Source organism: Lepisosteus oculatus, chromosome 4 (assembly GCF_040954835.1).
Source record: "Lepisosteus oculatus isolate fLepOcu1 chromosome 4, fLepOcu1.hap2, whole genome shotgun sequence".
Lineage (NCBI taxonomy): Eukaryota > Metazoa > Chordata > Actinopteri > Semionotiformes > Lepisosteidae > Lepisosteus > Lepisosteus oculatus.
Window position 1 is genome coordinate 29,474,494 of NC_090699.1, and position 11,161 is coordinate 29,485,654.

The following is an 11,161-nucleotide window of genomic DNA, read 5'->3' on the forward strand; positions in this document are numbered from 1 at the left end:
TGTTTAATTTCACAGAGTGAGAAAGGAGTATCTAGAATATGTGTGTTAATGGGTGTGTAGGTTCCTCTATGCCTTTAACGGTCAAATTCAGCTTTCACTCGTGGTTTACCTCCAAAGCAGTGAAAGAAAATTTATGGCAGAGGATGTTTGGTCAACTTCCAAAAGTGTATTAGGAGAAGTTGTGAAATACGTGTTAGCAATAAAGAAAAATAGAGAGTTTTCTGGGGGCCAGGACAAAAAAATGCTCTTCCACCGAACAGGAGAAAATCAAAATCTACATGGAAAAATATGGATTTTGCACTTAATTCCACCAAAACCTTTGCCGAAAAGTTATCTGGAAAATTTTGCATGTTTAATTAAAACATGTTCCAACATTAAAAGGTCACCTTCATCCATGAAGTCTTTTCGTGTGTCTTTAAATACCATATAAAGCACTGTATAATTCTTGGCACTGTGATTATACCATCTTAAAAAATTCTTTCCACTGTGGAAGTATAAAGAGATTAATGTTATGGATTTTCCAAGAAAGAAAAGCCTTTTATATTTGCAATATAATTTACTGTTAGTTTAATTAACAGGCTTCAGTTTAAATTTGGTCTAGATATTGGCAAAGTAGATGTTTTGGCAATGCTTGTATTATAGTCAATATACTTAAATACTTTTCAATTCTACAGTCAAGAAAATAACTAAATTAAAACTCATATTCCAGCTTTCTATTTGCCCTACACTTGGGGTTATTAGGAGCTTCACGCCAGCACTCTTCTCTCAGTTGTGATTGTACTCCTCTCTTGGACGGTGAATGACAAGCTCAAGAAATCCTTTGTACTTCACCCTCTCCAGCAGGAAGTGTGCAACAAACCAGCAGAACAAGGTTCCCTGCGCTGAAATTGTGTATTGCACTGAGACAGCGTGCATACTCTCACATCAATACATCTTAGAGGCTTGCTTTAAGATAATGCAGAAAAAAAGCTCACTAATCAGATTTAAATGTCATTCACTTGGCTCGTGCAGTCCGTCCAGGTCCAGCAGCCTGTGAAGAAACCCGGAGGAGACTGTCCTGACGCCAAGACTGTGGGGAAGCATGTTCATGGCCATCTGCTTCCAATTCCTGGGAATAAGAGTAAAACCTACACTTAGAGGAGTATTTGTGTGATCATGGACACCAGACGTTCAGTGTTGCACACAGAAAGTTAACGCCATAGCTTAAACCAAGTTTATGCACAATAAAGTAATTTAAACTTTTTAAATGATAAAATGTGGGCTATCTGATATGCCCTATAAGCTGCATGATAAAAACATAAGAAGGAGTTGCATATTAGAGGTTACCATTGTAGCCCATTTGGTAATTAGTATCGAATTGATCCAAGGATCTCATCCAGCTGTTTCTTGAAAGAAGCTAGGCTACTGACAACATGACTAGGTAGCTTGTTCCATACTCCACACAGCTTTGTATAAGAAAAACATACAGTATGGGATGCTTCTCAAATCTGTATATCTCCCTTGCACATGGGCCATGCTAATCTTTTCTGTTTCATTCCAGTTTAAGTGTATGTGCTGCCAAGGTAAAATACTTCACCTTGTGTAAATCTTCATTGTCTGTGCCTGGCCAAGTGTACTAAGTCTGTATTTAATAATACTCCTCTTAGCCTGTAGATGAGAATAACAATTGACATGTTGGGTTATAGATTTCATTTAAACTGAGCCATTAAAATATGATTGTTTTTTTTTTAAGAAAAAAAATGGGTGTGGAAAAGTTGATTGGCAAAATATGTTTTGTTTAAAGCTTTTATTTTTTCTAGTTATGGTTCAGTGACTAAAGCTGTTATGATAGTGTTAAGGCTGACTGCTTTACCAATGTGTGCAAAAACAACCACAAATGTTTTATTTAAAAAGAATTCCAGCATTTATGAATTCAATAAAATGCGGCTGGATTTCAAGTAGGTCTTGTGCAGCTTCATGAAGTTCAAGTAGCTTGCTTCCTCCTTGAAATAATACATCTGTCACAACATTTTTTTTTCTGTGGATCATCAGTATTTCCTCAGATCTTTGTGTTTGACAGTGAGAGTAGGGAATCTAGCCAATTCATCACAGTGGTGTGTTTGGCTGTGTGTGTGGTGTGTGAGTTACAGTACTGACATTTAGCCACCTTGGACGACTTTGTCCATGTAGCAATTAACAAGCCTTGAAATGCAAAAGAATACTGTTGATGATAAAGGTCCATAACATTCAGGTTCAATTAATTTTTGCCCATACTTATTATATTGGAAAGAGGTTTACAGGCTAGATCTCAAAGTCAGAAAGCACAAAAGGGTTTTTGGTGCCTGCTAAAAATTATTAAGCTTTGATCCAAGAAAACACAGGGGCACCAACTGAAGTACTACTTTATTCTCCTGTCTGCTGTCTTTTGTATACCCATACAGATTTTTTTATTATATTATAATATAAAGACCACATTCAAGTGGTCTAAAAATAAGGTCAGTGATCTTAGATTGTTCTTTATTGTCACACAAAAATAGTTGGTGGAATTTTCTTTCGGTACAGCAAAGAACACAGATGAGGCATACATACAACATATATAGTACAAATGTAAATAGGACAGAAGACAAACCAACATTGTCACATACATATCTTAATGGATAACTCAACAAAAAAACTCATTTTTTTTATATATATATATATTTTCCAAATATGTTTTTTCTCATGCTAAATTTTGCATTTGTAATTTTCTGATCTGGAAAAGAGCCTTTGAAACCCACCCTCCTCCTATGAATGCCAAGAGAGAGACTGGCAGCGCCCATCAACATCAGAACAGGGTCTGGAGCACAGATGGGTGTCAGTCACAGAGCCAATGCCATTGTGGGATGTTCCACTTACTAAACCATTTCGCCCCTGTTTGAAGAGGGAAGGGGTCTCTCTTTTGGGATGGAAAAATATTCAGTAAACAAGAACTGTAATTAGAGATATGGGCACCAAACATTCCACCCTCATTTGTTTGCAATTAGTGGAAAATTCATCACATTTCACTTTACCACTATTCTTCTGAGATGGCTTGGTCAATAACACAGCTCACATACTGTTTGTATTTGAAAGAGCATTTCTGTAACAGAAAACAGACACCACAACTGCACATGGAACAAAAACTAAATCAGTTGAGAAAAAAAGATTAAATGGTTTATGTAACTGCAATAGCTTTCCTCAGGTTTGCATATGGTATATGCTGGATTTATCCCACACAAGTTTACGTATCGACTGTACCTGTACAAAATATAGGAAGTAGAATGTAGTACAGGACATGTAAACAACAACTATGCTATTTGTTCACAAAGTTTAGTGCATTATCCTTGGCATATTTTGTTAAAAATATTGTTAAACTGATCCCTAAACCCGTATTCAGTGCACTGTATTGTTAATACATTTTCTATTAAGAGACTGCAGGACCAGGGACTCTGCACCCCTCTCCCAGGAAGCGCTGCACTGCCATGGGTCCACTGCCTAGGCCGAGCCTCAGTCAGTCTGTTGCTGGTCAAAGCTGGGGCCTCTTGATTAACTGCCTGTTGTCAGATCATATTTATCCTGCTGCTCCGGAATACTGACAAACTCCTTTCCAAACACCTCATGTCACTCCAAATTTATTGGACCAGATTCCTTCAAGTGTTAGTGGCTGTATAACATGAACAGCTCTATTGTCTGGCTTTTTTGTTGTTTTGATTGTTCCTGTTTCTTTTCACTGTTGCTGCAGGTAGTGGCGCCTGTCTTACTCTTTCCTTCCAGGCTGTCTGTAGAGCATCAGCTCGCGCCCTTTACACAGGAAGTGGCTGTAGCTGTGTGGCTTTCCAGAGAGCCGCTGAGAGGACAGACTCCAGCCTGACATACATGACACATCTGATGTGAGGTCTTTAACCTTGGTCCTTGAACATCCCTAGATCATCTGGTTTTCATCCCAAATGAGATCATAATTATTTAATTGAGCGCTGCATTTGTTTAACTGGAACAATTTTAACCCTTTAACTAAGTCTGAAGCAATTGATGAGTGAGAGAAATCTATATAACTTACAAAGACAAGAATTCTACCTTGTTTGGCCTCACAGACAGCGAACATCACTGAGACATGTCAAGAACAAGACAATTGTACACAATGTTGAGCCACAGCTTTATGCAGTGAGTCCTTTGAACCATGATACATGTTGATATATGGATGTCCCTAGTAGCTTCAGACGAAAGTTTAATTAAATATGCAAAGGAACAAGTAAAGGTTTATTCAACGCTGAAAAGAGAAGAAAAGAGACACGTTTTTTTGGCTGTGGAGCCTTCTTCGGGTGTGGAACTTGAATTAATTAAATATGTTCTGCCTAGATGGGTATGATCTCCTTCTTTTTTGTGCGTCATATATTACTCAAAATAGACAAAACTTAATGTTCTGACCACTTCAGACAGCATACCTGCTGAAACCTGTGTGGCCTACATGCACATGCAGTGCTTCCATTTTCTGCATCATTCATTCGTCCACTGTCAGTAAACATTCAATCGAGCACAGAAACATATACACTGCATATGAGGTGTATCCCCAATCTGGAACAGAGCTACATATTTACAAGTCAATTTCAGTGAGAAATTATTAATTCTCTCATTCAGACTTTTCATAAAAAAGACTCAAGGTTTCTTTTTTTTATTCTTTTCCTCAGTACATTGGAATAATTACAAACGTTTTAAATTCACAGCTTTCATCAGCATTCTGTAGTTGCAAAATGCTTTGTGGAGAAATAATCCTAAACTAAAAATGAATTACTCCAAAGAGAGTCATGTTGGATATAAAACTGCATTGCCAGTTGGACTAAATAAAGAATTAGACTTTATACTTTTTCTATGAAATGATTTATAAGAATGACCCTATGTTCAATAATCTAGTTTAATTTGTTTACTTGAAGGAAGATGGGGGCTCATCAGCTTGAATGATATTGGTAATGGTGTCAGCAAAAATTAATTGAGGATAAGGACTTTAATTTGATTTTTGTAACTCATTATGTTGTTAACGTAGAATTAGTAGGTAGCACAGATTTATTAGAAATATGGCAAATTAAATCCTTGTTTTTCTAAATGTACAGTTTAACTTCATTAAAGTAGCTAAATTGTTAAAAAATGTCATTTTGATAGATATAGACATAAAGATAACTAAGATCAATTTATTGTTGTTTAACAGGATGTGTCCCTTATCTTTACAATTCCAATGGGCTAAGACAAAAAACCTTTGAAAAGCTATGCAGAAAAATTCCTCTTAAGAAAAAGTCTTTTTTACAGAGACTCTGTAAAGACAACATTACAGAACTTTTGCCAAAACATTTTGTCTAACATAACCAGACCACTACCTTCTAGCTACCTTCTGTTTATAGATGTGTAGAGAGTAATTGATTGGGCTAAGCATAAATATCAATGAGCAGGAATAAAAATCAGTGAGGCATTAAACCTTTATAACGCAAATTAAAGATAACTGGATGTAACTGTCACACATATCTTCTTTACAGTCATTGTCATTGCTCTGTGTAGTCTCAGAATGTTGAGTTAATAAAAGACTGCAGGAATCATTTATGTTTTGGGGAACCCCATAGGCCTGGATCTTTTCTTTTGTGGGAACTAAATAAGCTAAGGAAATGTTTACTGTTTTTTAGGAGAAAGTGCCTTTGGAATTCTTTTGGGAGAGAAAGTACAGGGCATCTGTCACTGAGGAATTGATGTGTTGTAGCAACATTAGTGACAGGATAAAAAAACTCTCAAGGTCCACCTAGGTGTTGCAAGTAATTTCTAACCTGGCTTTTTATGTTGCTGAGAGTGATGCATCCTACTCAAGTGTTATTTAGACTATTCATAGTTTAAGAACAACTAGAGTTGTTTGGTCAAATCCTAATAAATGCAATGAAAAGAAATGTATTAGAGGCTGTTTTGTGACTATGCTCCTCACTTTTCTGAGGAACGCACTAGGGTTTCAGGAGGATTACAAAGGGAAGCTCAGGGATTTGTTTATATACATAGGATTGTGGAAGTGGGAGAGATTTGGATCCAAACTTCTGTTAAAAACTCAATTTAAATCCATGTTGAAAAGCAGAATGAAAGACAACTACTGCAGAATAAAACATTTTAACTACTGAGTCTTTTTTCAGGGGATTGAAAGAGAGAAGTTGCAGTAAATACTTGATAACCCTCCAATTTTCTATTGAAGATCTGTGCTGCTTATCCAGTTTTCAAATCTGAGGTCAGTCTCTTCCACCCCACAGCCACCCCACTTTCTACACAAGACACTTAATCAAACAGCCCATGGAGCCACCCAGTTCTTCCACTTAGTTGTTACAATAATGACCAGGATTCTTTTCTTCAGTTTCTTTTTTTTTATTTATGTTTAAATGACAGGACACACAGCAGGAAAAAATATGTTTGATATTCATTGTGGAACTTGTGGTGGCAGCCAGAAAACAAATAGCACAGTGTTAGCCATTCCCAGGGTCTTTCTCCTGTTCTCCTGCAAACCCTCAGCATGTTCGCTACATTTCAGGACACTGTGCACTTTTCAACTTTTGAGCATTTCAGTACATTAATGGCTGTTATAGTTGAACCTTGAGGAATGATTAGTGTATGTTAATAGTTTATTTCACTCCCACAGCAGAAAGCATTACTGTAATGAAATACAAACTGACTAGTATCAGCAAAGCAATGCATTTGCTGAAGTCCAATGTAAAAGTAACTTAATTTCAATTACTTTCTTGGACTTGACTATCTTGAATTACAACAGTGTGCACATGTTTCAGTATCTGTATTTGTATCTCCTATTCCCCTATTCTCCTTATGATTCTCATTGGTTATCTAAAAAGAGGTTTTAATCCATCTGTTCATTATACTAGGATTGAAGAGCTCTTTTCATGGCACACCAGTTAACAGTATAACTAAAAAAGCAGTCATGACACCCTGTATAATCATTCGTTTTCATCTGTGCTGTCAAAGTAACAGACTTTTGGGGAGGAGGTGGCTATGCTCTGAAGAGACTAAATGCTGGATTACTGAAAACAGTAGCGGTAGTATTTTCATATTATGTGTTTACTATAAAAAAACATATGGAACACACTATTTCAATTTTTTCATAGCTTTTCTTTTTTGTTCAATTTTTGTATGTTACTCCATGTGCATTTTCATTTTCTTCTTTGGCTCAGTATTCATACCCTGCTTCTAGAGGCTCAAGTGGAAAGTGATAGTTTCTCATTTTACCACTGACAGATGTGCCAGAGCTGCACCAGCTTAAGGTAGGGAAAATGTGTAAGACTCCTTGTTAATTCGCAGTGTTACAGAATAATGTTACGTGTCTGTAGCTTATAGTACTGGTACCTAAAAAAACTGGCTTCAACATGTCTAGATTTGGCCCAGTTGTATATTTACATTCAAATGCAGTTACTTGTTTGCAATTCACAGTTTTGTAATGCTTTTTCTTTTTCTTTCTCTCTGACAACTGCAGCAGTCCAGAACCACAGTGAAGAAGAATTCTTACCTTTGTAGGTGCTCTATCTGATTTGGGATTGCTGATGTTTTGCATGACTGACCTTCATAAAAAAGTTTTTTTCCCCACATAATTTGCTTATTTTGGGGTTCCTCCAGCAGGGATGGCTTTATTTGATAGGGGGTGGGGGGGGTTTGGAGATCCTGTAACACAGGAGAAGCAAATATGGTTTGCATAAAAGAATTCAGCTCACATTAATCTGCCATAAATTCTCTCCACTTTTTTTTGCACTGAAAAAGTAGGTTTTCTTTCCTTTGCAGCTGTTAAGCAATTCTGAAAATCCCAAGCTAAAATAATAATCCTCCTGAAGAGAGAAAAATCTACAGAAAATACAATTAATCAATTAAATATGTAATAAGTCAATCCTAAACTAATATCACTAGAATAACCATCAGCTGTGCTCTTTCATAGATGTCTTTGTAGGTGTTTTTGGATTTGTTGCTAATAAAATATAAGACTGGAATTTATTCTCAACGAAGTCTAAGTGATGTAATTCTATAATAGCGCCATAGACATACTGTATGAATAGAGGCATATACAAAATGTGTGTGTCACATACTGTTCCAAAAATATTGCTAAAACTTTCCTTGTAATTTTAAATAAACTTTCTATAGCTGCATCACATTCTTGAATGTCTTTATTCCTGCTATGTTTGGGCACAGTTGTTCACCGGTGGTGTGTTTTTGAGGTTCAAAGGATATCGAGTGCATTCTATAATGGCTTGTGACTGAAGAAAAGAAACAGATTTGCATGCCCAGCATTAAAAAGTCACTGAAGTATGGGGTTGATGACTGGCAAGGTCAAACTTTATCAATCTGCAGCAGGTTTAAGTTGCTCCGTATTTAATGGGGGAAAGTGAAATCCTCGTTTGACACCAGGAAGCCCGACTTCTGCTGCTAGTTTTAATTTATTTTTCCATCTTCTGTAAGCAGCCCAGCAGCCGGCCAGATGGCACCAGTGCAATTGCTAGTAAGTTAATACATCTGGCTGGCTTCATTCCTAGAATGACAATTCTGATGGATATAACTCCAGCCTCCACACAAAGCACCTTTTCTCTGCTCTTACACTACATTCAGACACTCAGGCTAAGAAAGAAAACTTATTTACAAAAACTGGGCTCTCCTTCTGGGTTTCCATTTAGTCGCTTGTTATTACGGTCAGTTTAAGCAAGGATTGGAGATCTAGACAGTCTATATGAAAAGCACCATAATGAAGTGTCTAGCCACACAAACGAGTAATGGCCCCGGTTAATCTATATTTTCCTTGTTTAACAATGTCACAGACTTCGTTGAGCAAAATAATTCTGGACATATTTTAGCAATGCTTTACTTTAGGCTAAAAAAACACAGCCATTACGTCTTGATTAATTCCACACAACATGATAAAGAAACATAGCAAAATAAAATTTCACAAAAATACCAGGACCTGGATGCTGGTTGGTTTCAGCCTGCTTTGTTCCGATGATTGGATGTGTTACAGACAATTCCTCTCCGATAGTGCCTATTGTCCTACAGCAATCAGTGACTACGAGGACAGTGAGGAGATGGTCAGCTGAGGCTAATGATGCACTGAGGGACTGTTTTGGAACAACGGACTGGGGGTACTCTGTGAGCCTTATGGAGATGATATTGATGGTCATACCCACTGCATCACAGACTACATAAACTTCTCTGTTGAAAGTGCAGTGCCCACCAGGAGTACGCTGCTTCTCCAATAATAAACCATGGGTCCCCAGCAATTTAAATAGGAAAAATAGGGCTTTTCGGGCAGGTGACAAGGAGGAGTTGAGACGAGTGCAGAAAGAGATGAAGGTGAGAGTCAGGGAGAGCAAAGTGGCTTATGGGAAGAAATTGGAGGACAGGCTGATGGAGAACAATGTGAGAGAAGTGTGGAACGGCAGGAGGAAGATCTCCAGATACAAGCTGTCCTGTGGCCAACAGATTGAGGGAGGCCTGCAGAGGGCCAATGAATTTAATCTTTCCTTTAACAGATTCAATACAGAGTCCACTGACCATTCACCTCACGGGCCTTCATCCCAGACACCATCTTCATGTCCTCAGTCACCCCATCATGAGATCTCTCTTACTCCATCTTCCCCATCCCTCCTTGGCCTATCCATCACAGCTGACCAGGTCAGAAGGGAGGAGACTCCATGCAGGGAAGGCAGCGGGTCCTGATGGTGTCAGCTCCAGGGTGTTAAAGATCTACACAGACCAACTGGGTGGAGTGCTGCAGTACATCTTCAACCTGAGCCTGAGATTAGAACGGATTCCGGTGCTCTGGAAGACATCTTGCCTGGTGCCAGTACCCAAAAAGGGGTACCCTAAAGTCTTGAATGACTACAGACCAGTGGCACTGACATCACACCTGATGAAAACTCTGGAAAGGCTTGTACTGGACCACCTCAGAACCCTGGTACGCCTATCGGTCACACATGGGGGTGGAGGGCACAGTCATCTGCTACACAGAGATAACTCTCACCTGGAGAAGAGGAGGAGCACTTTGAGAGTTATGTTCTTTGATTTCTCCAGCACCTTTAACACGATCCATCCCCCATTACTGAGAGATAAGCTAAGGGGGGCACAGGTGAAAACTCCATTGCTGTCCTTGATTATAGATGATCTGACCTGCAGGCCACGGTATGTACACGTTGTTAGCAGTACTGGGGCTCCACAGGGGACTGTCCTTGCTCCATTCCTGTTTACCTTTCACTCCTCTGACTTCTAGTACAACTCTGAGGCATGTCATCTGCAGAAGTATTTGGATAACTCTGCAATTGTGGGGTGTATTAGTGAGGGGAGGGAGGAGCTGATTACCAGCTTTGTGGAGTGGTGTCATCTTAACCATCTTTACAATCTCCAGCTCAACATCAGCAAGACATCAGCAAGACTAAAGAAATGGTCATGGACTTTTGGAGGAAGAAGTCTCTGTTAACCCCTTTTCCATCCAGGGTGAGGACATAGAGGTAGTGCAGTCCTACAGGTACCTAGGGGTATACCTGGATGATAAGATGGAGTGGACTTTTAACACTGACACCCTGTACAAGAAAGGTCAGAGCCGACTCTATTTTCTTAGGAGGCTCAGGTCCTTTGGTGTATGTGGAACACCGCTACGCATTTTTATGAATCAAGGGTGGCAGTGGCCATTGTCTACACACTTGTGTGCTGGGGCAGCAGCTTCATGGCAAGAGATGTAAATAAACTCAATGAACTCATAAAGAAGGCTGGCTCTGTTTTGGACTGAGCCTTGACCCCCTGGAGATAGTGACAGAAAGGAGAATGTGAAGCCAGATGGGGATTATTAGGATTACCATGACTGGTAAAGGCAAGGGGAAATTTGGCCAGGATGGCAGGGTAACACCCCTACTCTTTTCGAGAAAAACCCTAGGATTTTAATGACAACAGATAGTCAGGACCTCAGTTTTATGTCTCATCCGAAGGACAGCACCTTTTTACAGTATAGTGTCCCTGTCAATATACTGGGGCATTAGGACCCGCACAGACAGCAGGGTGAGTGCCCCCTACTGGCCCCTCTAATACCTCTTTCAGCAGCAACCTTTGTTTTTCCCAGGAGGTCATCCAGGCACTGACTAGGTTCATACCTGCTTAGCATCAGTGGGTTGCCAGT

The 11,161-nt window shown here is 39.0% G+C and overlaps 1 non-coding gene across 1 annotated transcript; it reads right to left on the reverse strand.

The window, feature by feature from the left end:
- Positions 1-1,463: 1,463 nt before the first annotated feature.
- Positions 1,464-1,571, reverse strand: LOC138238481 (U6 spliceosomal RNA). Its single transcript, XR_011189532.1, has one exon. It is a non-coding gene; the product is annotated as a U6 spliceosomal RNA (small nuclear RNA).
- Between the last annotated feature and the right edge of the window lie 9,590 nt (positions 1,572-11,161).